The sequence below is a fragment of the Oncorhynchus gorbuscha genome, linkage group LG05, assembly GCF_021184085.1.
Source record: "Oncorhynchus gorbuscha isolate QuinsamMale2020 ecotype Even-year linkage group LG05, OgorEven_v1.0, whole genome shotgun sequence".
Taxonomy (NCBI): Eukaryota; Metazoa; Chordata; class Actinopteri; order Salmoniformes; family Salmonidae; genus Oncorhynchus; species Oncorhynchus gorbuscha.
Window position 1 is genome coordinate 33,147,124 of NC_060177.1, and position 24,867 is coordinate 33,171,990.

Here is a 24,867-nt window from a genome sequence, read left to right on the forward strand (position 1 = left end):
CTGTGCATCTGGCAGAGCGGAATGGGTCACTGCGGCCCACAGATGGCAGCTTGTTTATGCGTCTTCACGCTCTGGGTCTGCAGATTGTAGTTGGGGTAATTCAGAGTGCACTTTTCTGAGCATTCAGAGTGCTCTGCACTCTGTGCCTCTGAGATATTCTGTAAAAGGTTGTTTAACCAAAGCCTAGAACAGAAGAACAGCCTCCCCTCTCCCCGCCTGTTGCTGTTCCACAGTGAGGAGGGAACTTCCTCAGGGAGTTATTCCCTCTTTATCAGGTTTGTTGCTCAACACTGCAGCAGCAGTAGGCTAACCATCCATCGGTAATTTGCGAGGGGCCGCCTCTTGTGACAAAAGGGACGAGTGCGCTGTAATTGTTATGAATGGGCAGAATCAGAAAAGAAAACAAAGAGCGTTGGGAGAAAACAAACCCAATATGCTACATGACAAGTGGAATTAATCTGACGCTCTAAAAAGCCACTAGCGCCACTGTAACCAGGAGTCACTGAGGGTCTGATTGACTGGCTAACTCTCCGTATTGCATATTCATTAGGATAGGACCGAGGGGCCCTGACGGACCCCCGTCAAATGGACAAAGCCTGTCCAACAGGTGTAAAGTCTTGTCCAACCCCTCCATTAGGAACGGCATCATGATTGGAGAAATCTCCACAGGGAACGTGTGTCCTCCTCAGCAGAGCTGCAAAGGAGCCATCTTGTGTTGGAGACGGCTGGATGAGCAGGAAAGCACGGAGCCTCTGGTGTCCTGAGCACATTCCCTGAGGAGAACGAGTGGAAGAACAGATGGAGGCATGTAGAGATGCAATCTTTCACTCCGAGAGTTTAATGGCTGAGAGGAAAGGGATGGGATGGGCCTGGATAGCTACATAACAACCTCTGAACTCCCCTGCCCATGGAAGGAGCTGGACAACCTGGTCCCTGTCTGCATTTTAATGTGAAAATCAGACTGACAATTGGGAGTCAGTCCATGAAAAGCAACACCTGTTCACTTCTTCATTCGATTTTTCATCTTAATGTGGCTTATTTCTTTACTTTTGAACTTTCTAAAAACAGATTTCTAACAACTAGATTGCCCCAATTGAGATGCCTCAAAGTTCACTGAAGCGTTTCTTACGTTATCATTTGCACTTCTCTAACACGTGCCAGAGCATTAATCAGTTAAATCCTTCGATTATAATTTTCTCACACACACACACATCATTATATCAGGTTGCTGTGGCAACACTTGGATGAAACAGAATTCACACATTTAGTATAAGTTACTTAAATAAAAGAAAACAGACTCCCTGAGACCAAATCTTTTTTTGGACACAAAAAATAACTGTGGCCCGAGACAATTAGAGCGGGCTTTTAATCCTAATATTTACTTGGCTGGTAATGATGGACAGACTGATCCATGGGTATGCTCATACAAAGTGACATCAAATGTGAATCTTATATACCGTACATAGTGCTGTGAACTCATACGTCTTAGCTCACCCCCCTGACTATGGATCTTGAATAACTGACTTAGCTGAAAATAGACTTCTGGAGAAATAAGAATTAGAAGCAGAGCAAACCGACAGCCATCCGAGTCTATTCACAGTGCCTATTTTACTCCCGTGTGTCCACAATGCCCCGAATGCATTGTGAATGGCTGGGGTCTGTTCATGCTGACTCTGAAAGATATTTCATTACTTAATAACTGTCCACTGTAAACGGGACATATGGAAGTTTGTTCTGGGGATTCGAAACCCTTAGAATGGTTATATTCTATTGATATAGGCAGGATGACACATCCACGTCTGATTGCTATTAATAACAAGGATGTTTGGACTATGGAAATAACCTCAGAAGGTATCTCATTTGCCCTCAGTAGCTGTTATAATGAGACCCTTTGATTTAGTATATGACTGATACAGGTCATATGCCCCTTCAATAGGAATAAATATGCCATGTGCCATGGCGTCCATGGTCAACAAACACTGTGGGTGTGTAGAGGAGATCAAATCAAATGTTATTGGTCACATACACATGGTTAGCAGATGTTATTGCAAGTGTAGTGAAACGCTTGAGCTTCTAGTTCCGACAGTGCAGTAATATCTAACACGTAATATCTAACAATTCCACAACAACTACCTAATACACACAAATGTAAGTAAAAGAATGGAATAATAATATATACATATAAATATATGGATGAGCAATGACCGAGAGGCATAGGGCAAATACAGTACATACATATGAGATGAGTAATGCAAGATATGTAAACATTATTAAAGTGGCATTATTAAAGTGACTAGTGATCCATTTATCAAAGTGGTCAATGATTTTAAGTCTGTATGGAGGCAGCAGCCTCTCTGTGTTAGTGATGGCTGTTTAACAGTCTGATGGCCTTGTGATAGAAGCTGTTTTTCAGTCTCTCGGTCCCGGCTTTGACGCGCCTGTACTGACCTCGCTTTCCGGATGATAGCGGGGTGAACAGGCAGTGGCTCGGGTGGTTGTTGTCCTTGATTATCTTTTTGTCCTTCCTGTGATATCGGCTGTTGTAGGTGTCCTAGAGGGCAAGTAGCTTGCCCCCGGTGATGTGTTGTGCATGCCGAGGAATTTACAACTTTCCACCTTCTCCACTGCTGTCCTGTCGATGTGGATAGGGGGTTGCTCCCTCTGCTGTTTCCTGAAATCCATCTCCTTTATTTTGTGGACGTTGAGTGAGGGGTTGTTTTTCTGACAGCCTACTCCAAGTGCCCTCACATCCTAAGCTGTCTCGTCGTTGTTGGTAATCAAGCCTACTACTGTTGTGTCGTCTGCAAACTTGATGATTGAGTTGGAGGCATGCATGGCCATGCAGTCATGGGTGAACAGGGAGTACAGGAGAGGGCTGAGCACACACCCTTGTGGAGTCCCAGTGTTGAGGATCAGCAAAGTGGAGATGTTGTTTCCTACCTTCACCACCTGGGGGAGGCCCGTCAGGAAGTCCAAGACCCAAATGCACAGGACGGGGTTGAGACCCAAGGCCTCAAGCTTAATGATGATCTTGGAGGGTACTATGGTGTTGAATGCTGAGCTGTAGTCAATGAACAGCATTCTTACATAGGTATTCCTCTTGTCCAGATGGGATAGGGCAGTGTGATGGCGATTGCATAGTCTGTGGACCTATTGGGGCAGTATGCAAATTCAAGTGGGTCTAGGGTGACAGGTAAGGTAGAGGTGATATGATCCTTAAAGCACTTCATGATAACAGAAGTGAGTACTACGGGGTGATAGTCATTTAGTTCAGTTACCTTTGCATTTTTGGGTACAGGAACAATGGTGGCCATCTTGAATCACGGGGGACAGCAGACTGGGATAGGGAGAGATTGAATATGTTCATAAACACACCAGCCAGCTGTTCTGCGCATGCTCTGAGGACGCGGCTAGGGATGCCATCTGGGCCGGTAGCCTTACGAGGGTTAACACGTTTAAATGTCTTACTCAAGTCGTTCATGGAGAAGGAGAGCCCACAGTCCTAGGTAGCAGGTCGCCTTGGTGGTACTGAATTATCCTCAAAGAAGGTAAAGAAGGTTCAGTTTGTCTGGAAGCAAGACGTTGGTGTCCGTAACGTGGCTGGTTTTCTTTTTGTAGCCCATGATTGTCTGTAGACCCTGCCACATACGTCTCGTGTCTGAGCCATTGAATTGCGACTCCACTTTGTCTATATACTGACATTTCGCTTGTTTGAATGCCTTGCGGAGGGAATAACTACACTGTTTTATTCGGCCAAATTCCCAGTCACCTTTCCATGGTTAAATGCGGTGGTTCGCGCTTTCAGTTTTGCTCGAATGCCACCATATATCCACGTTTTCTGGTTAGGGTATGTTTTAATAGTCAAAGTGGGTAGAACATCTCCTATGCAATTCCTTGTAAACTCACTCACTAAATCAACGTATAAATCGATATTATTCTCTGTGGCTACCTGGAACATGTCCCATTCTACGTGATCAAAACAATCTTGAAGCATGGATTCCGATTGGTCAGACCAGCATTGAATAGTCCTAATCACGGGTACATCCTGTTTGAGTTTCTGCCTATAGAAAGGGAGGAGCAAAATTAAGTTGTGGTCAGATTTGCTGAATGGAGGGTGGGGGAGGGCCTTGTATGCATTCCAGAAGTTAGAGTAGCAGTGATCCAGTGTTTTGCCAGCATGAGTGCTAGAATCAACATGCTGATAGAGTTTAGGTAGCCTTGTTCTCAAATGTGCTTTCTTAAAATCCCCAGCTACAATAAATGCAGCCACAGGATATATGGTTTCCAGTTTGCATAAAGTCCAGTGAAGTTCCTTGAGGGCCATCGTGGTATCGGCTTGAGGGGGATATACATGGCAGTGGCAATAACTGACGAGAATTCTCTTGGGAGATAATACGCTCAGCATTTGATTGTGAGGATTTCTAGATCAGGTGAACAAAAGGACTTCCTGTATGTTGTTACAATTACACCATGAGTTGTTAATCATAAAACATACACCCCCGCCCTTCTTCCCGGAGAGATGGTAGCGGGCGACACACAAAGAGTCCCGGTGGCTGTACAGACTCCGACAACATATCCCGAGAGAGCCATGTTTCCGTGAAACAGAGTATGTTACAATCCCTGATGTCTCTCTGGAAAGCAACTCTTGCCCTAATTTTGTCTACCTTGTTACCTAGAGACTGGACATTAGCGAGTAATATACTCGGAAGCGGTGGGTGGTGTGCGCGCCTCCGAAGTCTGACCAGAAGGCTGCTCCGTCTTCCTCCTCTGCAGCGACGTTGTTTTGGGTCAGCCTCTGGAATCGATTCAGATGCCCTTGTCATGTTTGTCATTTATTATCATGTCTTGTCCCTGTGCTCCCCATTCTATTCGTTTCCCTCTGCTGGTCTTATTAGGTTCTTTCCCTCTTTCTATCCCTCTCTCTCCCCCTCCCTCTCTCACTCTCTCGCTCTCTCTTCTCTCTATCGTTCCGTTCCTGCTCCCAGCTGTTCCTATTCCCCTAATCATCATTTAGTCTTCCCACACCTGTTCCCGATCCTTTCCCCTGATTAGAGTCCCTATTTCTTCCTTTGTGTTCCGTTCCTGTCCTGTCGGTTCCTTGTTTAGAATTCACCGTGCTGTGATTGTGTATCGCCCTGTCCTGTCGTGTTTTTGCCTTCATCAGATGCTGCGTGTGAGCAGGTGTCTCTGTCAGCTACGGCCTGCGCCTACCCGAAGCGACCTGCAGTCTGTGGCCGCTTCTCCTGTTATTCCCCTCTACAGACTAGAGGATTTCTGTTATTCCCTGTTTGGACATTTCCTGTTAAGGATTCAGGATTTGTCGTTTTCTGTTTGGACTTGAATAAACTCTGTTTCTGTCAAGTCGCGTTTGGGTCCTCTTTCACCTGCATGACAGAAGGAACCGACCAAGGAATGGACCCAGCGACTTCAGACGCTCGTTACACTGCCGTCGAGATCCAAGGAGCCATGCTCGGCAGACACGAGCAGGAATTGTCTGCTGCTCGCCATGCCGTGGAGAACCTGGCCGCTCAGGTTTCCGACCTCTCTGGACAGTTCCAGAGTCTACGTCTCGTGCCACCTGTTACTTCCTGGCCTGCCGAGCCTCCAGAACCTAGGGTTAATAACCCACCTTGCTACTCCGGGCAGCCCACTGAGTGCCGCTCCTTTCTCACGCAGTGTGAGATTGTGTTCTCTCTCCAACCCAACACATACTCTAGAGAGAGAGCTCGGGTTGCTTACGTCATTTCACTCCTTACTGGCCGGGCTCGAGAATGGGGCACAGCTATCTGGGAGGCAAGGGCTGATTGCTCTAACAAGTTCCAGAACTTTAAAGAGGAGATGATTCGGGTTTTTGACCGTTCAGTTTTTGGTAGGGAGGCTTACCAACCGCCTGTGCCTCTATTGCGGAGTTGCTGGACATTTTGTTAATTCATGTCCAGTAAAAGCCAGAGCTCATCTGTAAGCGGAGGGCTACAGGTGAGCGCAACTACTCAAGTCTCTCCATCAAGATCCTGTACTACTTTGTCTGTCCATCTACGCTGGACCGGTTCGGGTGCTACATGTAGTGCCTTGATAGACTCTGGGGCTGAGGGTTGTTTCATGGACGAAGCATGGGTTCGGAAACATGACATTCCTTTCAGAGAGTTAGAGAAGCCTACGCCCATGTTCGCCTTAGATGGTAGTCATCTTCCCAGTATCAGATTTGAGACACTACCTTTAACCCTCACAGTATCTGGTAACCACAGTGAGACTATTTCTTTTTTGATTTTCCGTTCACCGTTTACACCTGTTGTTTTGGGTCATCCCTGGCTAGTATGTCATAATCCTTCTATTAATTGGTCTAGTAATTCTATCCTATCCTGGAACGTTTCTTGTCATGTGAAGTGTTTAATGTCTGCCATCCCTCCCGTTTCTTCTGTCCCTACTTCTCAGGAGGAACCTGGCGATTTGACAGGAGTGCCGGAGGAATATCATGATCTGCGCACGGTCTTCAGTCGGTCCCGAGCCAACTCCCTTCCTCCTCACCGGTCGTATGATTGTAGTATTGATCTCCTTCCGGGGACCACCCCTCCTCGAGGTAGACTATACTCTCTGTCGGCTCCCGAACGTAAGGCTCTCGAGGATTATTTGTCTGTGTCTCTTGACGCCGGTACCATAGTGCCTTCTTCCTCTCCGGTCGGGGCGGGGTTCTTTTTTGTTAAGAAGAAGGACGGTACTCTGCGCCCCTGCGTGGATTATCGAGGGCTGAATGACATAACGGTTAAGAATCGTTATCCGCTTCCCCTTATGTCATCAGCCTTCGAGATTCTGCAGGGAGCCAGGTGCTTTACTAAGTTGGACCTTCGTAACGCTTACCATCTCGTGCGCATCAGAGAGGGGGACGAGTGGAAAACGGCGTTTAACACTCCGTTAGGGCATTTTGAGTACCGGGTTCTGCCGTTCGGTCTCGCCAATGCGCCAGCTGTTTTTCAGGCATTAGTTAATGATGTTCTGAGAGACATGCTGAACATCTTTGTTTTTGTCTATCTTGACGATATCCTGATTTTTTCTCCGTCACTCGAGATTCATGTTCAGCACGTTCGACGTGTTCTACAGCGCCTTTTAGAGAATTGTCTCTACGTAAAGGCTGAGAAGTGCTCTTTTCATGTCTCCTCCGTTACTTTTCTCGGTTCCGTTATTTCCGCTGAAGGCATTCAGATGGATTCCGCTAAGGTCCAAGCTGTCAGTGATTGGCCCGTTCCAAGGTCACGTGTCGAGTTGCAGCGCTTTTTAGGTTTCGCTAATTTCTATCGGCGTTTCATTCGTAATTTCGGTCAAGTTGCTGCCCTCTCACAGCTCTTACTTCTGTCAAGACGTGTTTTAAGTGGTCCGGTTCCGCCCAGGGAGCTTTTGATCTTCTAAAAGAACGTTTTACGTCCGCTCCTATCCTCGTTACTCCTGACGTCACTAGACAATTCATTGTCGAGGTTGACGCTTCAGAGGTAGGCGTGGGAGCCATTCTATCCCAGCGCTTCCAGTCTGACGATAAGGTTCATCCTTGCGCTTATTTTTCTCATCGCCTGTCGCCATCTGAGCGCAACTATGATGTGGGTAACCGTGAACTGCTCGCCATCCGCTTAGCCCTAGGCGAATGGCGACAGTGGTTGGAGGGGGCGACGTTCCTTTTGTCGTTTGGACAGACCATAAGAACCTTGAGTACATCCGTTCTGCCAAACGACTTAATGCCCGTCAAGCTCGTTGGGCGTTGTTTTTCGCTCGTTTCGAGTTTGTGATTTCTTACCGTCCGGGTAGCAAGAACACCAAGCCTGATGCCTTATCCCGTCTGTTTAGTTCTTCTGTGGCTTCTACTGATCCCGAGGGGATTCTTCCTTATGGGCGTGTTGTCGGGTTAACAGTCTGGGGAATTGAAAGACAGGTTAAGCAAGCACTCACGCACACTGCGTCGCGCGCGCTTGTCCTAGTAACCTCCTTTTCGTTCCTGTTTCCACTCGTCTGGCTGTTCTTCAGTGGGCTCACTCTGCCAAGTTAGCTGGTCATCCCGGTGTTCGAGGCACTCTTGCGTCTATTCGCCAGCGCTTTTGGTGGCCGACTCAGGAGCGTGACACGCGCCGTTTCGTGGCTGCTTGTTCGGACTGCGCGCAGACTAAGTCGGGTAACTCTCCTCCTGCCGGTCGTCTCAGACCGCTCCCATTCCTTCTCGACCATGGTCTCACATCGCCTTAGACTTCATTACCGGTCTGCCTTTGTCTGCGGGGAAGACTGTGATTCTTACGGTTGTCGATAGGTTCTCTAAGGCGGCACATTTCATTCCCCTCGCTAAACTTCCTTCCGCTAAGGAGACGGCACAAATCATTATTGAGAATGTATTCAGAATTCATGGCCTCCCGTTAGACGCCGTTTCAGACAGAGGCCCGCAATTCACGTCACAGTTTTGGAGGGAGTTCTGTCGTTTGATTGGTGCGTCCGTCAGTCTCTCTTCCGGGTTTCATCCCCAGTCTAACGGTCAAGCAGAGAGGGCCAATCAGACGATTGGTCGCATACTACGCAGCCTTTCTTTCAGAAACCCTGCGTCTTGGGCAGAACAGCTCCCCTGGGCAGAATACGCTCACAATTCGCTTCCTTCGTCCGCTACCGGGTTATCTCCGTTTCAGAGTAGTCTGGGTTACCAGCCTCCTCTGTTCTCATCCCAGCTTGCCGAGTCCAGCGTTCCCTCCGCTCAAGCGTTTGTCCAACGTTGTGAGCGCACCTGGAGGAGGGTGAGGTCTGCACTTTGCCGTTACAGGGCACAGACGGTGAGAGCCGCCAATAAACGCAGGATTAAGAGTCCAAGGTATTGTTGCGGCCAGAGAGTGTGGCTTTCCACTCGCAACCTTCCTCTTACGACAGCTTCTCGTAAGTTGACTCCGCGGTTCATTGGTCCGTTCCGTGTCTCCCAGGTCGTCAATCCTGTCGCTGTGCGACTGCTTCTTCCGCGACATCTTCGTCGCGTCCATCCTGTCTTCCATGTCTCCTGTGTTAAGCCCTTTCTTCGCACCCCGTTCGTCTTCCCTCCCCCTCCCGTCCTTGTCGAGAGCGCACCTATTTACAAGGTACATAAGATCATGGACATGCGTTCTCGGGGACGGGGTCACCAATACTTAGTGGATTGGGAGGGTTACGGTCCTGAGGAGAGGAGTTGGGTTCCGTCTCGGGACGTGCTGGACCGTTCACTCATCGATGATTTCCTCCGTTGCCGCCAGGATTCCTCCTCGAGTGCGCCAGGAGGCGCTCGGTGAGTGGGGGGTACTGTCATGTTTGTCATTTATTATCATGTCTTGTCCCTGTGCTCCCCATTCTATTCGTTTCCCTCTGCTGGTCTTATTAGGTTCTTTCCCTCTTTCTATCCCTCTCTCTCCCCTCCCTCTCTCACTCTCTCGCTCTCTCTTCTCTCTATCGTTCCGTTCCTGCTCCCAGCTGTTCCTATTCCCCTAATCATCATTTAGTCTTCCCACACCTGTTCCCGATCCTTTCCCCTGATTAGAGTCCCTATTTCTTCCTTTGTGTTCCGTTCCTGTCCTGTCGGTTCCTTGTTTAGAATTCACCGTGCTGTGATTGTGTATCGCCCTGTCCTGTCGTGTTTTTGCCTTCATCAGATGCTGCGTGTGAGCAGGTGTCTCTGTCAGCTACGGCCTGCGCCTACCCGAAGCGACCTGCAGTCTGTGGCCGCTTCTCCTGTTATTCCCCTCTACAGACTAGAGGATTTCTGTTATTCCCTGTTTGGACATTTCCTGTTAAGGATTCAGGATTTGTCGTTTTCTGTTTGGACTTGAATAAACTCTGTTTCTGTCAAGTCGCGTTTGGGTCCTCTTTCACCTGCATGACAGCCCTGGGTGGTTCGGACAAAGGATCCAGTTCGGGAACGTCGCATTCCTGGTCGTAGTGATGGTAAGTTGACGTCGCACTGATATCCAATAGTTATTTCTGGCTGTATGTAATAACACTTGAGATTTTCTGAGCTAACAATGTAAAAAATAATACATAAAAACAAAATACTGCAAAGTTTCCTAAGGACTAGAAGCGAGGTGGCCCTCTGTTGGCACCACCTTAGTTGACTGCATAATAAAGTGTAAGCTGCATGCCCATGTTCACCTACAGATGTACGATCTTAATTTGGGCCAGATTGCTACAGCAAAAACAACAAAAATCCGGCAGCAACATTAAATGTGAATTATTATGTGGATTATAATAAATGGACAATTTTGTAGGGGTTGATACATTTTTCTTAAGGGAAAATCAAGTCTGAAATGTCAAAGTAGAAATTAAGCCTTTTCAAACCTTAAATACACTACAAGTTTTACATTTCCTGCAATGCAGTACAATTCTCCAGCAACAGGGTGATCAAATTAAGATCCCACTTCTGTAGACCAACGGTAAACAACACACTTTCTTCTCAATCTAGACTTAAACACAGCCTGGTGAGTCTTTCTCTCCCCTGTAATTCCCAATTACATCCCAGTGAGTAATGAGTCTTAGCTGATTAAACATCTTTATCCCTCTCACACACTGATTATGTAAGCCAGAGAGCGATATGCAGGGATGAGAAAACAATCACTACTAACATGAACATGCACACACACACGGACATGCACAGACACGCAAACACACACCACACAGATGGGATCGTTCCCACAAGTCTTCCAAGTCTAAACCCTATGCTAGCTGAAGGATGGTGTGGGGGGCTGGCAGTATAGTTTCACAAAGTCCTCAGAGGAGTCGTTCAATGCCGGTGGTATTTCATTAATGAATTAACGACATAGTCCTTTGTAAATTAAATACTGTTTTCAGTGAGATCTAATGACTTTAAACTTTGACAGCAAAAACAATTGCTTAGTTTTATTGAGCAATCCTATTTTTTTGACCTTTTTTCTTCTTTTCCTGAGGGCAAATCGGTTGCAATATTGTTTGTTGGCGCCAAGAAAGCCGGCACTGTCAATTTAGATTTGGCTGTGATTAAATAGCCTACCAAGTGAAATTCAATGGGACATTGCCCCTGCTGTTAAGAAGCCTAAAGATTATTTTTATTTGATGGAGAGAGGAAGAGAGAGAAGAAGATAATGTTGGAGAGGGAGAAAATTGCCCTGACAAAAATATTCCATAAACCAAAGGCTCTTGATCATGAAGTCAGCGCTTTGCCCAATTATTAAAACCTCCCTAATAAAGATGAGTTGTTCACTTGACTGAAGTTACCAGTTCTATGGACCAGTTAGGACATCTACTTGTCAACCTTTATAAAATATCCTAACCCCTGCTGTCTTTTTCTTATCCTTACTGTTTTACCCGCTACTGCCTCGTCTTCAATCTCACACAGTATCTTGCGTTCTCTTTTTTTCTCTCCTTCCATTCTATCTTTTCTTGGTCTAGTATTCTCTGTTTATCCTTCCCCTCCTCTCCTCACTGTGTTCACCGAGGAGAGTTAGCAGCTCTGTTGGGGTTCTCTAGCTTGCATAGGGGGCCTGATGTTCCACCAGCCCTCTGCTTACACCAGTGGAGGAGATTCACATCAAACAGCAGAAAGGCAGAGCCACAGGCTGTGAGAGGATGGAAGGGGACGTGGAGGAACTGCATGATGCAACCTCCCCTCAACACCGGCACCGGCCTGTTTCCCATCTATCCCACCTCCTCTGCTTTACTACAGCCATATTCAGCAGACACGGATAGAGACGTATTCAAAGGCAACCCTGTTATTATGACATCAAAGGAGACCATTGCCCTTTGAGACATGTTTGTAGATGGAATGGCTAGTACAATTTCCCTACAGCTGTTGACATGGTGATGTTGAGGTTGAGGATGAGGATGAGGTTGAAACACATGTGTTTGACTTCTTAACACAGAGAGAGGGAGAAAAAAATACAAAAGCCATTGAAATAAATTGGTTGAATATCTTTTTCCTGGAAAGGCTAGATTGTGCAGAAGTCATGATGGGGGCAGTGTTCAGGGGATAGGGTGGTAACCAGCGGCGACAGAGGATCAGACAAAAGTCTGTATCATGGTTGACATGCATGCTTTGAGAGTAATGAATGTAAATGTTCAGAGTCAGACACAGACAAACAGTCACACAGGGAGCCGAATCCTCAATGACCCTTTTAATAAACTCTGCAGGACAAGAGGTACCACGCACGGCTTAACTAGAGGCCAGGAGAGACAGGGGGAATGGTTAAGTAGGTGTCAGGCACGGGTCCACCTTGCCTTGTTCAGAAAATAGGGAATAAAGGTGATATATATATGTGTGTGTGTGAGTGAGTGAGTGAGTGAGTGAGTGAGTGAGTGAGTGAGTGAGTGAGTGAGTGAGTGAGTGAGTGAGTGAGTGAGTGAGTGAGTGAGAGTGCTTGGAGCCCTTAAGATTTCCAGAGCCAGCACTGTTAAACTAGGAACATCAGCAGAAAGAGACGGGGCTTTCACATGAGGATGCTTGTGAGGGTTATCCTATTTATTCACCAATTGTTATCCTCATGGTGCTTTCATTTGATACACAACCAATATCACAGACTGCATACGGGAGTTGAATGGCAGGTTTTCTGTGGACTCTGACGAGACAGTTTCCCAGCTCGTTTTTTTGTATTGAGCGTGCTGTATATAAGTCCCCTCCTGCCGTCCATGGGATGCATAAACCCATCCTCCGTCAACAGTAATGAGACTCCAAGGGGAGGACACACACAGAGTCATTCAAATCCCCTCTGCAAGAAAAAGTCAGCACACTCATGCAAGCCATTAGCAAACAAAAAAAAAAACATGCACTATTTGTCAAATGATCCATCTGAAGCCCGTAATTGCCTCGACCGGATTTACATACTGAAGGATAATAAGTACAAAATGGATTCTAATGTGACAATGAGGGACCTGACATGGGGCTGAATAGCGATGAGTATTAGCGTTCTCAGGGAGAGTATTTGCATTCAGCTCAAGGCGTGTTGATACATGTACAGCAATCAGTGCTATGAGGGAGACCAGCGCCCTTTTGTAGAAAAGCTGCCCTCTTGTCCCTATTATGGCAATTATACGGCCAGTTTATTCCTCACTTGTGACAACAATTGGCATTGCTTTTTGGCAGTACTGCTGGGCAGTAGAGTTGAACGGAGAGAGCCATGTCAGCTCAGAAGGTTGTGGTGGTTTTATGACCCTTAAGTAAGAAAGTGGTAGGAGACCTAACCAATACCCACTGTAGGGCTGCCTGACACTTGAGAACAGCAGATTGGCTTGTACTCATCACAGCCTGGGGAGAAAAAGGGAGATATAACAGTAGGAAGAGATTTTCATGCAGAGTAACAATATGTAACAATCAGAGACGGGAAGAAATGCCCTGTTGGAGTGCTATCTACGACCGTGTCTATTTTTTTATGTTGCTTAGAACAAAAAAAACGCCTTCTCACTGTCAACTGAGTTTATTTTCAGCAAACTTAACGTGTAAATATTTCTGTGAACATAACAAGATTCAACAACTGAGACAAAAACTGAACAAGTTCCACAGACATGTGACTAACAGAAATGGAATAATGTGTCCCTGAACAAAGGGGGAGCGTCAAAATGAAAAGTAACAGTCAGTATCTGGTGTGGCCACCAGCTGCATTAAGTACTGCAGTGAATCTCCTCCTCATGGACTACAACAGATTTCCCAGTTCTTGCTGTGAGATGTTTCCCCACTCTTCTACCAAGGCACCTGCAAGTTCCCAGACATTTCTGGGGGGAATGGCCCTAGCCCTCACCCTCCGATCCGACAGGTCCCAAGCGTGCTCAATGGGATTGAGATCTGGGCTCTTCGCTGGCCATGGCAGAACACTGACATTCCTGTCTTGCAGGAAATCACGCACAGAACGAGAAGTATGGCTGGTGGCATTGTCATGCTGGACGGTCATGTCAGGATGAGCCTATAGGAAGGGTACCACATGCGGGAGGAGGATGTCTTCCCTGTAACGCACAGCGTTGAGATTGCCTGCAATTACAACAAGCTCAGTCCGATGATACAGTGACATATCGCCCCAGACCATGATGGACCCTCCACCTCCAAATCGATCCCGCTCCAGTGTACAGGCCTCGGTGTAACGCTCATTCCTTCGACAATAAACGTGAATCTGACCAACACCCCTGGTGAGACAAAACCGTGACTCGTCAGTGAAGAACACTTTTTGCCAGTCCTGTCTGGTCCAGTGATGGTGGGTTTGTGCCCATAGGCGACGTTGTTGCCGGTGATGTCTGGTGAGGACCTGCCTTTACAACAGGCCTACAAGCTCTCAGTCCAGCCTCTCTCAGCCTATTGCAGACAGTCTGAGCACCGATGGAGTGATTGTGCTTTCCTCGTGTAACTCGGGCAGTTGTTGTTGCCATCCTGTACCTGTCCTGCATGTGTGATGTTTGGATGTACCGGTCCGGTGGTCTTGTTACACATGGTCTGCCACTGCGAGGATGATCAGCTGTCCGCCCTGTCTCCCTGTAGCGCTGTCATAGGAGTCTCACAGTACGGACATTGAAATGTATTGCCCTGGCCACATCTGCAGTCCTTATCCCTCCTTGCAGCATGCCTTAGGCATGTTCACGCAGATGAGCAGGGACCCTGTGCATTTTTGTTTTGGTGTTTTTCAGAGTCAGTAGAAAGGCCTCTTTAGTATCCTAGGTTTTCATAACTGTGACCTTAATTGCATACTGTCTGTAAGCTGTTAGTGTCTTAACGACCGCTCCACAGGTGCATGTTCATTAATTGTTCATTGAACAAGCATTGGAAATAGTGTTTAAACCCTTTACATTGAAGATCTGTGAAGTTATTTGGATTTTTATGAATTATCTTTGAGGACAGGGTCCTGAAAAAGGGACATTTCTTTTTTTGCTGAGTTTACATCAGTATCTATACATATCTGGTTATTGTTTTGTCCTTGTTTTTTTTGTGGTATATCTGTGTCTGTTTTCTCTGTCGATGGACTTCAACAAACCCATTTCTTTCATCTACACCGTGGAGCCATGGTGCATCTCTAAGTTGATGTATGAGCCGATTTTCTGCAACATTCCTCTCCTGTGTACAGCGTGAGAAACATGCAGCAGTGCATGGGAATCATTACATTTACATTACATTTAAGTCATTTAGCAGACGCTCTTATCCAGAGCGACTTACAAATTGGTGCATTCACCTTGATATCCACTGATGTGTCTTGACCTGCTTTCGTAAATGGGTAACACACACACCGTCTTTGTCTTCTCTACAAATTTGCTCACGTCTACTCTTTTCGACCAAAACATAGAAAAGCCTCTGGTGGAAGCTATTGTATCAGTGATTCCATCTGTGTTTGGGTGTTGAGGAGATACCAGGTTTAATTCATTTTTCATACTGTTGCTAGCCATAAAGACTAGTAGCCTATACAGAACTCAGATTTGGATTGGGGATTATAACTTTGTCCACTATTTTACTCAAACAACAAATGTAAAAAATTCAAGGTTTATTGTTATTCCATGTAAAATTCTCACAAAGCTAATGAAACCTGAAAGATAAAAGCCCATAGAGACCATCACCATTTTTGGGTAAAAGGGGTAGCTGGGGGGGGGGGGGGGGGGGGGAATGTATGATGAAGTTCACTGCTTTTGTGTAGTTGAAGAAAACTTCAACTTCAAAACAGTCTCTTGATATTAGCTTTAAGCCATCGGTGCAAGAAAAGAGATGATGCCTGCCCTATCAGTGGTATCAGAAATAGGTTGGCAAGGGGCACCGTAGCAAGAGCTGACAATTACCCGTCTTTAATCCAGTCCAATTGGCCAATTGGCCTGGGCCTGTTGAGGATGACAGATGGTATGAGATATTGCAGTCATTAAAGCAAGCAAACTGTGGCGGATGACCCACCAAGACTCCATCGATCTGCCTCCGCAGCAGGGTCTGGGTTTGACACACTCTGAACACCGATTCTGCCCTCCTGACTCCCAACAAAGTAGATAAGGGGCAACTAAAAGAGATGAAGCAAGTGAACGTATATGGATGAAAGCTTTTGGTGTTAGCAGCAATACTCTGTAGCCTTACGACTGTCTGAGGGGAGGGACATTATGGATCACAATTAACTGCTGCATCTAACCAGCTAAATATCTAACTTAGTTACACCGTCATGGATTTCCGGTCTACTTCACGTTTTAAAAGAATTCATTAGCTCTCTCCGATCAGAGGTGGTCTATTCTTGAGAGTGATAATAATAGCCTGTTTCCGATAAAGGATTTCAAATAAAGCTTTCTACACAAAACTTTTCAAGGGCCCAATCCATCCATTTTGGCCTACGGATAATTGTCCGCCATCTGTGACAGATCTAACACACTTCTCTCTCCTCAATCGGAGTTGTCTCCAACCACATTGGCTCTCCTTTTTTTACTGATCAGGTAAAGAAAGGCATGTGTGATGGCAAATGAATAAGCTTATATGAATAGCTTATACACATTTTCGTCTCAGTCAAATCTACCTCTCACGCATGTCAAAGCCATTGGCCCCATTTCATGCTAGCTGTTGTGCCATGCCAAATGTGAGGTTTAGCTGAAGCCAATTGCTCCACAGATGGCGGCTGGTAGATCAGTTGAGCACAAACTTTATTCGGTAAAACAAAGCTTTTGGTCCTAGTTTGTCCATTGATTGTGTTCTGAGCACATAGTGGTAATTTTATGCCAAGTGCTTGACTGGCAGGGAACGGAAACATATTTTGAGAACTTGCGCTACACTTTGTCAGTAAGCAAAATGTGAAACATAAGAAACTAAATAGTACTACGGGTATCTGTCTGCATGTTGTAGCTGCCCTGTGGCACAACAAACACATAAGAGCACACCCTCACTCCCAACAGAGCACCTCATGATTATCATTGTCATGCTGTCAGCATACAGTCACAGATGTATCAATTCCAAAAATGTCAATGTTAGTATGTATTGATCGGAACTAGCCTGGTTATAGTCTGCTGACACTGGAGAACTATAGTGGAAATAGACGGAAAAACAGTCCTCCTACACGCCTCCTCAACTCCCTTTTATTTACTTCACAGGGACCTCAGCTAAAACCCCATATATCCATTGTGCTGATGGCCGGCTATTTTAAACGATCTTCACTCATACAGTTGCAATTAGCCGCTCCAAAGGATTTAATGTTCGACCCACTAGTTGCCCTAAAGAGGCACATTCCCAAATGATCAAACCTGTCTGAAACTGCCCTAAAGCTGTTTGGCTCCTTGGCCAAGATGATTACCAAATGAACATGTGTGTGAATGTAAACAAGCAATCACATATACGCACACGCACACGCACACACACACACACACACACACACACACACACACACACACACACACACACACACACACACACACACACACACACACACACACACACACACACACACACACACAGGGCTTGTTCGACATTGCAGCTGACATTGCAGGCGACTGCGGACTGACTGATCCATCAAACCTTGCATCGTAAATAACTACTCATTGTTATTTGTAAATCAGTCAGTCAGACTCAATTTACCCACAATGCATCACAGATTTGAACGCAGCTACACACATGCACAAGAGTGCATTCAGACTCACCACATACTTTTTGTCTGCCATCTTCAAGTCATGCAAGGATAAGAGACAAAAAAAACAGGACAGCAGACACAAGTATTTGTTGGACAGTATTCTGTTCTATATCATACTTTCCCCACAGAAATATAACTATTTCTATAGTTTTCCCCTTTCTTTTCACTTTGCTTCATCTGAACAGCCTAGTTGTTTTTTAAACTGCCTTCCCTCAGATGACTTTCTGTTCCCTTCAATACCCCTGGCCAGCCTCCATCATGTTCAGAACAGCTTTAGGTGCAATGGGTTGTGAGCAAAGATTTCAAATCCATTTGAGGTCCCGTTTCCTTCTCTCACGTCGAGCTGCTGTGGTGACCGTATTACCACCACACTGGTGGTCATGGGTTGTGACCGCAGTACAATTCCACGTGACCGTTGAGTCACAGTCATCTCGTCTTATGCACTCTGGACATGCTTTGGTAGTACCCAACTCGCTAATGGCCTGGAAATTAGGGCTCGACTGTCCCTCTAACCACGCTGACATTGCAAATGCGATCACAAGTCACATCAAACACATATCAAAACAGTATGTGTTTTTAAAGATCACATCAATGTCAGTTATCAATTTCCAGTCACAACTTGCAGACTTGTTTACGTGTTGCTGTGCGTTTTGTTGGCAACCTAAACTTTGCTACCTGACAACTATTCATTTTTTACTTTTTAATTACTGTTTATATTATTGTTTTTTTCCTCACTCAACTTTTTTTCATTCAACTTTTTCACTCCGGACGCTTTATCTGGACATGGTTCGTCAGGACCTCCAACAGCCGAAGCTAAGTAGTAACATTAACATCATGATGCCTTCTAATTGCAGTCGCTGTACTCATAATATACAGGAGAACGATCGCCTTACGGCGAGGATAGCTGTGCTACAAGCCCAGCTTCAGACGCAATCGTTAGGCAAGGTTAATTTCAGTGTAGGAAAGGATGAAACAGCATCTGTGCCACCAGTAAGTACAGATAGTAACGTTAGCATAAATCCCCTCGCGCGGTCCCCACAGCCGGACAACTTTCTCATGGTTTCTGGAGGCAAATGCTGTAGGAAAGCTCAATCAGTGTCGCTCATTCAGCCAACAGAAACTTTCAACCGGTTTTCCCCATTAAGCAGCGAGTCGGAGTCTGATGTCGAGCCTTCCATTGTAGCTACTCCTCCCATTACGGGGTCTGAGACGCCGAAGCTTCCCACCATTAGCTCTAACAAATTGAAAACCCTAGTCATTGCCGACTCCATTACCCGCAGCATTAGACTTAAAACGAATCATCCAGCGATCATACACTGTTTACCAGGGGGCAGGGCTACCAACGTTAAGGCTAATCTGAAGATGGTGCTGGCTAAAGCTAAAACTGGCGAGTGTAGAGAGTATAGAGATATTGTTATCCACGTCGGCACCAATGATGTTAGGATGAAACAGTCAGAGCTCATTCAGCCTGTAAATCAGCTAGAAAGATGTGTCGGCATCGAGTAATTGTCTCTGGCCCCCTCCTAGTTAGAGGGATTGATGAGCTCTACAGCAGAGTCTCACAACTCAATCGCTGGTTGAAAACTGTTTTCTGCCCCTCCCAAAAGATAGAATTTGTAGATAATTGGCCCTCTTTCTGGGACTCACCCACAAACAGGACCAAGCCTGACCTGCTGAGGAGTGATGGACTCCATCCTAGCTGGAGGGGTGCTCTCATCTTATCTACCAACATAGAAAGGGCTCTAACTCCTCTAGCTCCACAATGAAATAGGGTGCAGGCCAGGCAGCAGGCTGTTAGCCAGCCTACCAGCTTAGTGGAGTCTGCCACTAGCAGTCAGTGTAGTCAGCTCAGCTATCCCCATTGAGACTGTGTCTGTGCCTCGACCTGGGTTGGGCAAAACTAAAAATGGCGGTGTTCGCCTTAGCTATCTCACTAAGATAAAGACCTCCTCCATTCCTGTCATTATTGAAAGAGATTGTGATACCGCACATCTCAAAATAGGGCTACTTAATGTTAGATCCCTTACTTCAAAGGCAATTATAGTCAATGAACTAATCACTGATCATAATCTTGATGTGATTGGCCTGACTGAAACATGGCTTAAGCCTGATAAATTTACTGTGTTAAATGAGGCCTCACCTCCTGGTTACACTAGTGACCATATCCCCGTGCATTTACGATAGCAAATTTCAATTTACAAAAACAAAAATGTATTTTTTTGTCTTTTGAGCTTCTAGTCATGAAATCTATGCAGCCTACTCAATCACTTTTTATAGCTACTGTTTACAGGCCTCCTGGGCCATATACAGCATTCCTCATTGAGTTCCCTGAATTCCTATCGGACCTTGTAGTCATAGCAGATAACATTCAAAATTTGGTGACATTAATATTCACATGGAAAAGTCCACAGACCCACACCAAAAGGCTTTCGGAGCCATCATCGACTCAGTGGGTTTTGTCCAAGATGTCTCTGGACCTACTCACTGTCACAGTAATACTCTGGACCTAGCTTTGTCCCATGGAATACATTTTGTGGATCTTGTTTTTCCTCATAATCCTGGACTATCGGACCACCATTTAATTACGTTTGCAATTGCAACAAATAATCTGCTCAGAACCCAACCAAGGAGCATCAAAAGTTGTGCAAATATTCAGACAACACAAAGATTCCTTGATGCCCTTCCAAACTCCCTCTGTCTACCCAAGGACGTCAGAGGACAAAAATCAGTTAACCACCTAACTGAGGAACTCAATTTAACCTTGCGCAATACCCTAGATGCAGTTGCACCCCTAAAAACTAAAAATCTCCCTGGTATACAGAAAATACCCAAGCTCTGAAGCAAGCTTCCAGAAAATTGGAACGGAAATGGCGCCACACCAAACTGGAAGTCTTCAGACTAGCTTGCTCGATCATCCTATTTTTCCAACTTAATTGAGGAAAATAAGAACAATCCGAAATTTATTTTTGATACTGTCTCAAAGCTAACTAAAAAGCAGCATTCCCCAAGTGAGGATGGCTTTCACTTCAGCAGTTATAAATTCATGAATTTCTTTGAGGAAAAGATCATGATTATTAGAAATCAAATTACGGACTCCTCTTTAAATCTGCGTATTCCTTCAAAGCTCAGTTGTCCTGAGTCTGCACAACTCTGCCAGGACCTAGGATCAAGAGACACACTCAAGTGTTTTAGTACTATATCTCTTGACACAATAATGAAAATAATCATGACCTCTAAACCTTCTAGCTGCATACTGGACCCTATTCCAACTAAACTGAAAGAGCTGCTTCCTGTGCTTGGCCCTCCTATGTTGAACATAATAAATGGCTCTCTATCCACCGGATGTGAACCAAACTCACTAATAGTGGCAGCAATAAAGCCTCTCTTGAAAAAGCCAAACCTTGACCCAGAAAATATAAAAAACTATCGGCCAAAATCGAATCTTCCATTCCTCTCAAAAATGTTAGAAAAGGCTGTTGCGCAGCAACTCACTTCCTTCCTGAAGACAAACAATGTATACGAAATGCTTCAGTCTGGTTTTAGATCCCATCATAGCACTGAGACTGCACTTGTGAAGGTGGTAAATTAGCTTTTAATGGCGTCAGACCGAGGCTTTGCATCTGTCCTCGTGCTCCTAGACCTTAGTGCTGATTTTGATACCATCCATCACCACATTCTTTGTGAGAGATTGGAAACACAAATTGGTCTACATGGAAAAGTTCTGGCCTGGTTTAGATCATATCTGTCGGAAAGATATCAGTTTGTCTCTGTGAATGGTTTGTCCTCTGACAAATCAACTGTAAGTTCCTCAAGGTTCCGTTTTAGGATCACTATTGTTTTCACTATATATTTTACCTCTTGGGGATGTCATTCGAAAACATAATGTTAACTTTCACTGCTATGCGGATGACACAGCTGTACATTTCAATGAAACATGGTGAAACCCCAAAATTGCCCTCGCTAGAAGCCTGTATTTCAGACATAAGGAAGTGGATGGCTGCAAACCTTCTACTTTTAAACTCGGACAAAACAGAGATGCTTGTTCTAGGTCCCGAGAAACAAAAAGATCTTCTGTTGAATCTGACAAATAATCTTAATGGTTGTATTGTCGTCTCAAATAAAAATGTGAAGGACCTCGGCGTTACTCTGGACCCCTGATCTCTCTTTTGACGAACATATCATGACTGTTTCCAAAAACTGCTTTTTTCCATCTACGTAACATTGCAAAAATCAGAAACGTTCTGTCCAAAAATGATGCAGAAAAATGAATCCATGCTTTTGTTACTTACTACTTTCCGGCTACCCGGATAAAGCACTAAATAAACTTCAGTTAGTGCTAAATACGGCTGCTAGAATCCTGACTAGAACCAAAAAACTGGCTTCCTGTCAAGGCAAGGGCTTATTTCAAGGTTTTACTGCTAACCTATAAAGCATTACATGGGCTTGCTCCTACCTATCTCTCTGATTTGGTCCTGCCACACATACCTACACGTACACTACGGTCACAAGACGCAGGTCTCCTAATTGTCCCTAGAATTTCTAAGCAAACAGCTGGAGGCAGGGCTTTCTCCTATAGAGCTCCATTTTATGGAATGGTCTGCCTACCCATGTGAGAGACGCAAACTCGGTCTCAACCTTTAAGTCTTTACTGAAGACTCATCTCTTCAGTGGGTCATATGATTGAGTGTAGTCTGGCCCAGGAGTGTGAAGGTGAACGGAAAGGCTCTAGAGCAACGAACCGCTCTTGCTGTCTCTGCCTGACTGGTTCCACTCTTTCCACTGGGATTCTCTGCCTCTAACCCTATTACAGGGGCTGAGTCACTGGCTTACTGGTGCTCTTTCATGTCATCCCTAGGAGGGGTGCGTTAATTGAGTGGGTTGAGTCACTGATGTGATCTTCCTGTCTGGGTTGGTGCCCGCCCTTGGGTTGTGCCGTGGCGGAGATCTTTGTGGGCTCGGCCTTGTCTCAGGATGGTAAGTTGGAGGTTGAAGATATCCCTCTAGTGGTGTGGGGGCTGTGCTTTGGCAAAGTGGGTGGGGTTATATCCTTCCTGTTTGGCCATGTCCGGGGGTGTCATCGGATGGGGCCACAGTGTCTCCTGACCCCTCCTGTCTCAGCCTCCAGTATTTATGCTGCAGTAGTTTGTGTCGAGGGGCTAGGGTCAGTTTGTTATATCTGGAGTACTTCTCCTGTCTTATCCGGTGTCCTGTGTGAATTTAAGTATGCTCTCTCTAATTCTCTTTCTCGGAGGACCTAAGCCATAGGAACATGCCTCAGGACTACCTGGCATGATGACTCCTTGCTGTCCCCAGTCCACCTGGTCGTGCTGCTGCTCAAGTTTAAACTGTTCTGCCTGTGATTATTATTATTTGACCATGCTGGTCATTTATGAACATTTTAACATCTTGGCCATGTTCTGTTATAATCTCCACCCGGCACAGCCAGAAGAGGACTGGCCACCCCACATAGCCTGGTTCCTCTCTATGTTTCTTCCTAGGTTTTGGCCTTTATAGGGAGTTTTTTCCTAGCCATCGTGCTTCTACACCTGCATTGCTTGCTGTTTGGGGTTTTCAGACTGGGTTTCTGTATAGCACTTTGAGATATCAGCTGATGTACAAAGGGCTATATAAATCAATTTGATTTGATTTCTACAACAGTATGACACAGTGGAAAGCATGGTAGTTGTGGATGTTGTTTCAAAGTCTAACACAACGAAATGGACGGCGCTTTTTAAGGTGATGATTCATTCAAAACACCCATAAGCATATTAAAGCTAATTGCATTCACAGGCATATATATATGAGCCCAAGCACGAAAAAAAAACTGCATTAAAATGTTGTTATAATACATAGCCTACCGCATATTAAGCATTGGCAGAAATATATATTTAAATATTTAAGATGTCTTTAGACATAATTGGTCTGGCTTATACTCCAAAATGCAACCAATTCTAGTAATTGGCTTTGAACGTGGACTGTATTTTTATGCATACTGAATGGACTGTTACATTATGCTATGCTCCAATCTTTCTTTGCATGAGTCCGAGGGGGAACGTAAAAGCCTAGGCTATACTGTTGGTTCATTGATTGTGCAGGGGCGGCTTATAGAGTTAGCCTACAATTATATTGAATTTGTTTTGATTTTAAACAGCCTGGTAATAGGGCTTTAAAAAATATTTTCATAATAGGCTGACATTACCTTTAGCTAGCTACAGAATATATCTCACACACACACACAGTGTATGATACACGTTTCCCTTCCTTACAATATATTCAGTGGAAATGGCAAATGTGAGGGACACCAGGAGAATCGCAGGCATGACTAAGTCATAGGGAAAGGTGGAACTACCACACAGCTAACAGCCAACTGGAAGTCATTCTTCATTCAAATATGAATTCTCATACCAAATTGAAAAAATGTATCATAAGAAGTCTCAAACTTCTCATTTAAAAACTGGAAGAGTATTCATTAACTGCTATTGACACAAATTGTTTTTGTTGATCAATAAGACCAGCTATTTTGCCATTCATTGGGCAAAAGTTCAGAATTGATCTGCCTGTGTGAATGCAGCCATTTTAGGCCTTTCAAACAATTTATAATACACTGTCAGAAAATGTATTTTTAACATAGAAGCTAAGAGGGAGTGGAGCTACTGACAGTGATTGTGTATTTGGACAAAAGTTGAGATAAATAAAGTGAGGCTGAAAGGCAGCCAAACGGCTATCTGCCCCTCATATGACAAAGCACTGGTCCCACAGTAGTTTGGGGACAAGACAGACCCTTCCTTCTCCCCCAGAATGGTCACTGCTCATTCCTGTAGACACTCACTATTTATAAAGGACACTGCTTCAAACAGCACTTTCCACTGTCCTCCATCACCCAGAGCTCTAGTTTTGGTCCTCCTTGAATTCTACTCTTTTGAAGATAAAACATTTGTCACAAAAGCCCTGCAATTTCTTTCTCCACCCATTCGGTTTTGACATCTCTAGCATGTCACTGAAACGTTGGGTAAAATCTATAATAATCCCCTGTATAGTTCTCAATACAAAACCACACGTTCCCTGGGCAGTGAGCAGTCCTACTAATAATTGCTTCCTAAAACTTTGACAGAATGAAAACCCACCTGGACCTTGTTCATTTCAAATATCCAGTGTACAGACCTATTCTTGACAGTTATTTTTGGCATTAATATCACTTTTAAAAAATAGTTTGATTGTCACATACACTGGAGAAAATGAAGGTTAAGTGCCTTGAAGGCCACAGACAGATGGTTCCCCTTGTCGGCTCGGGTATTCGAACCAAGGAACT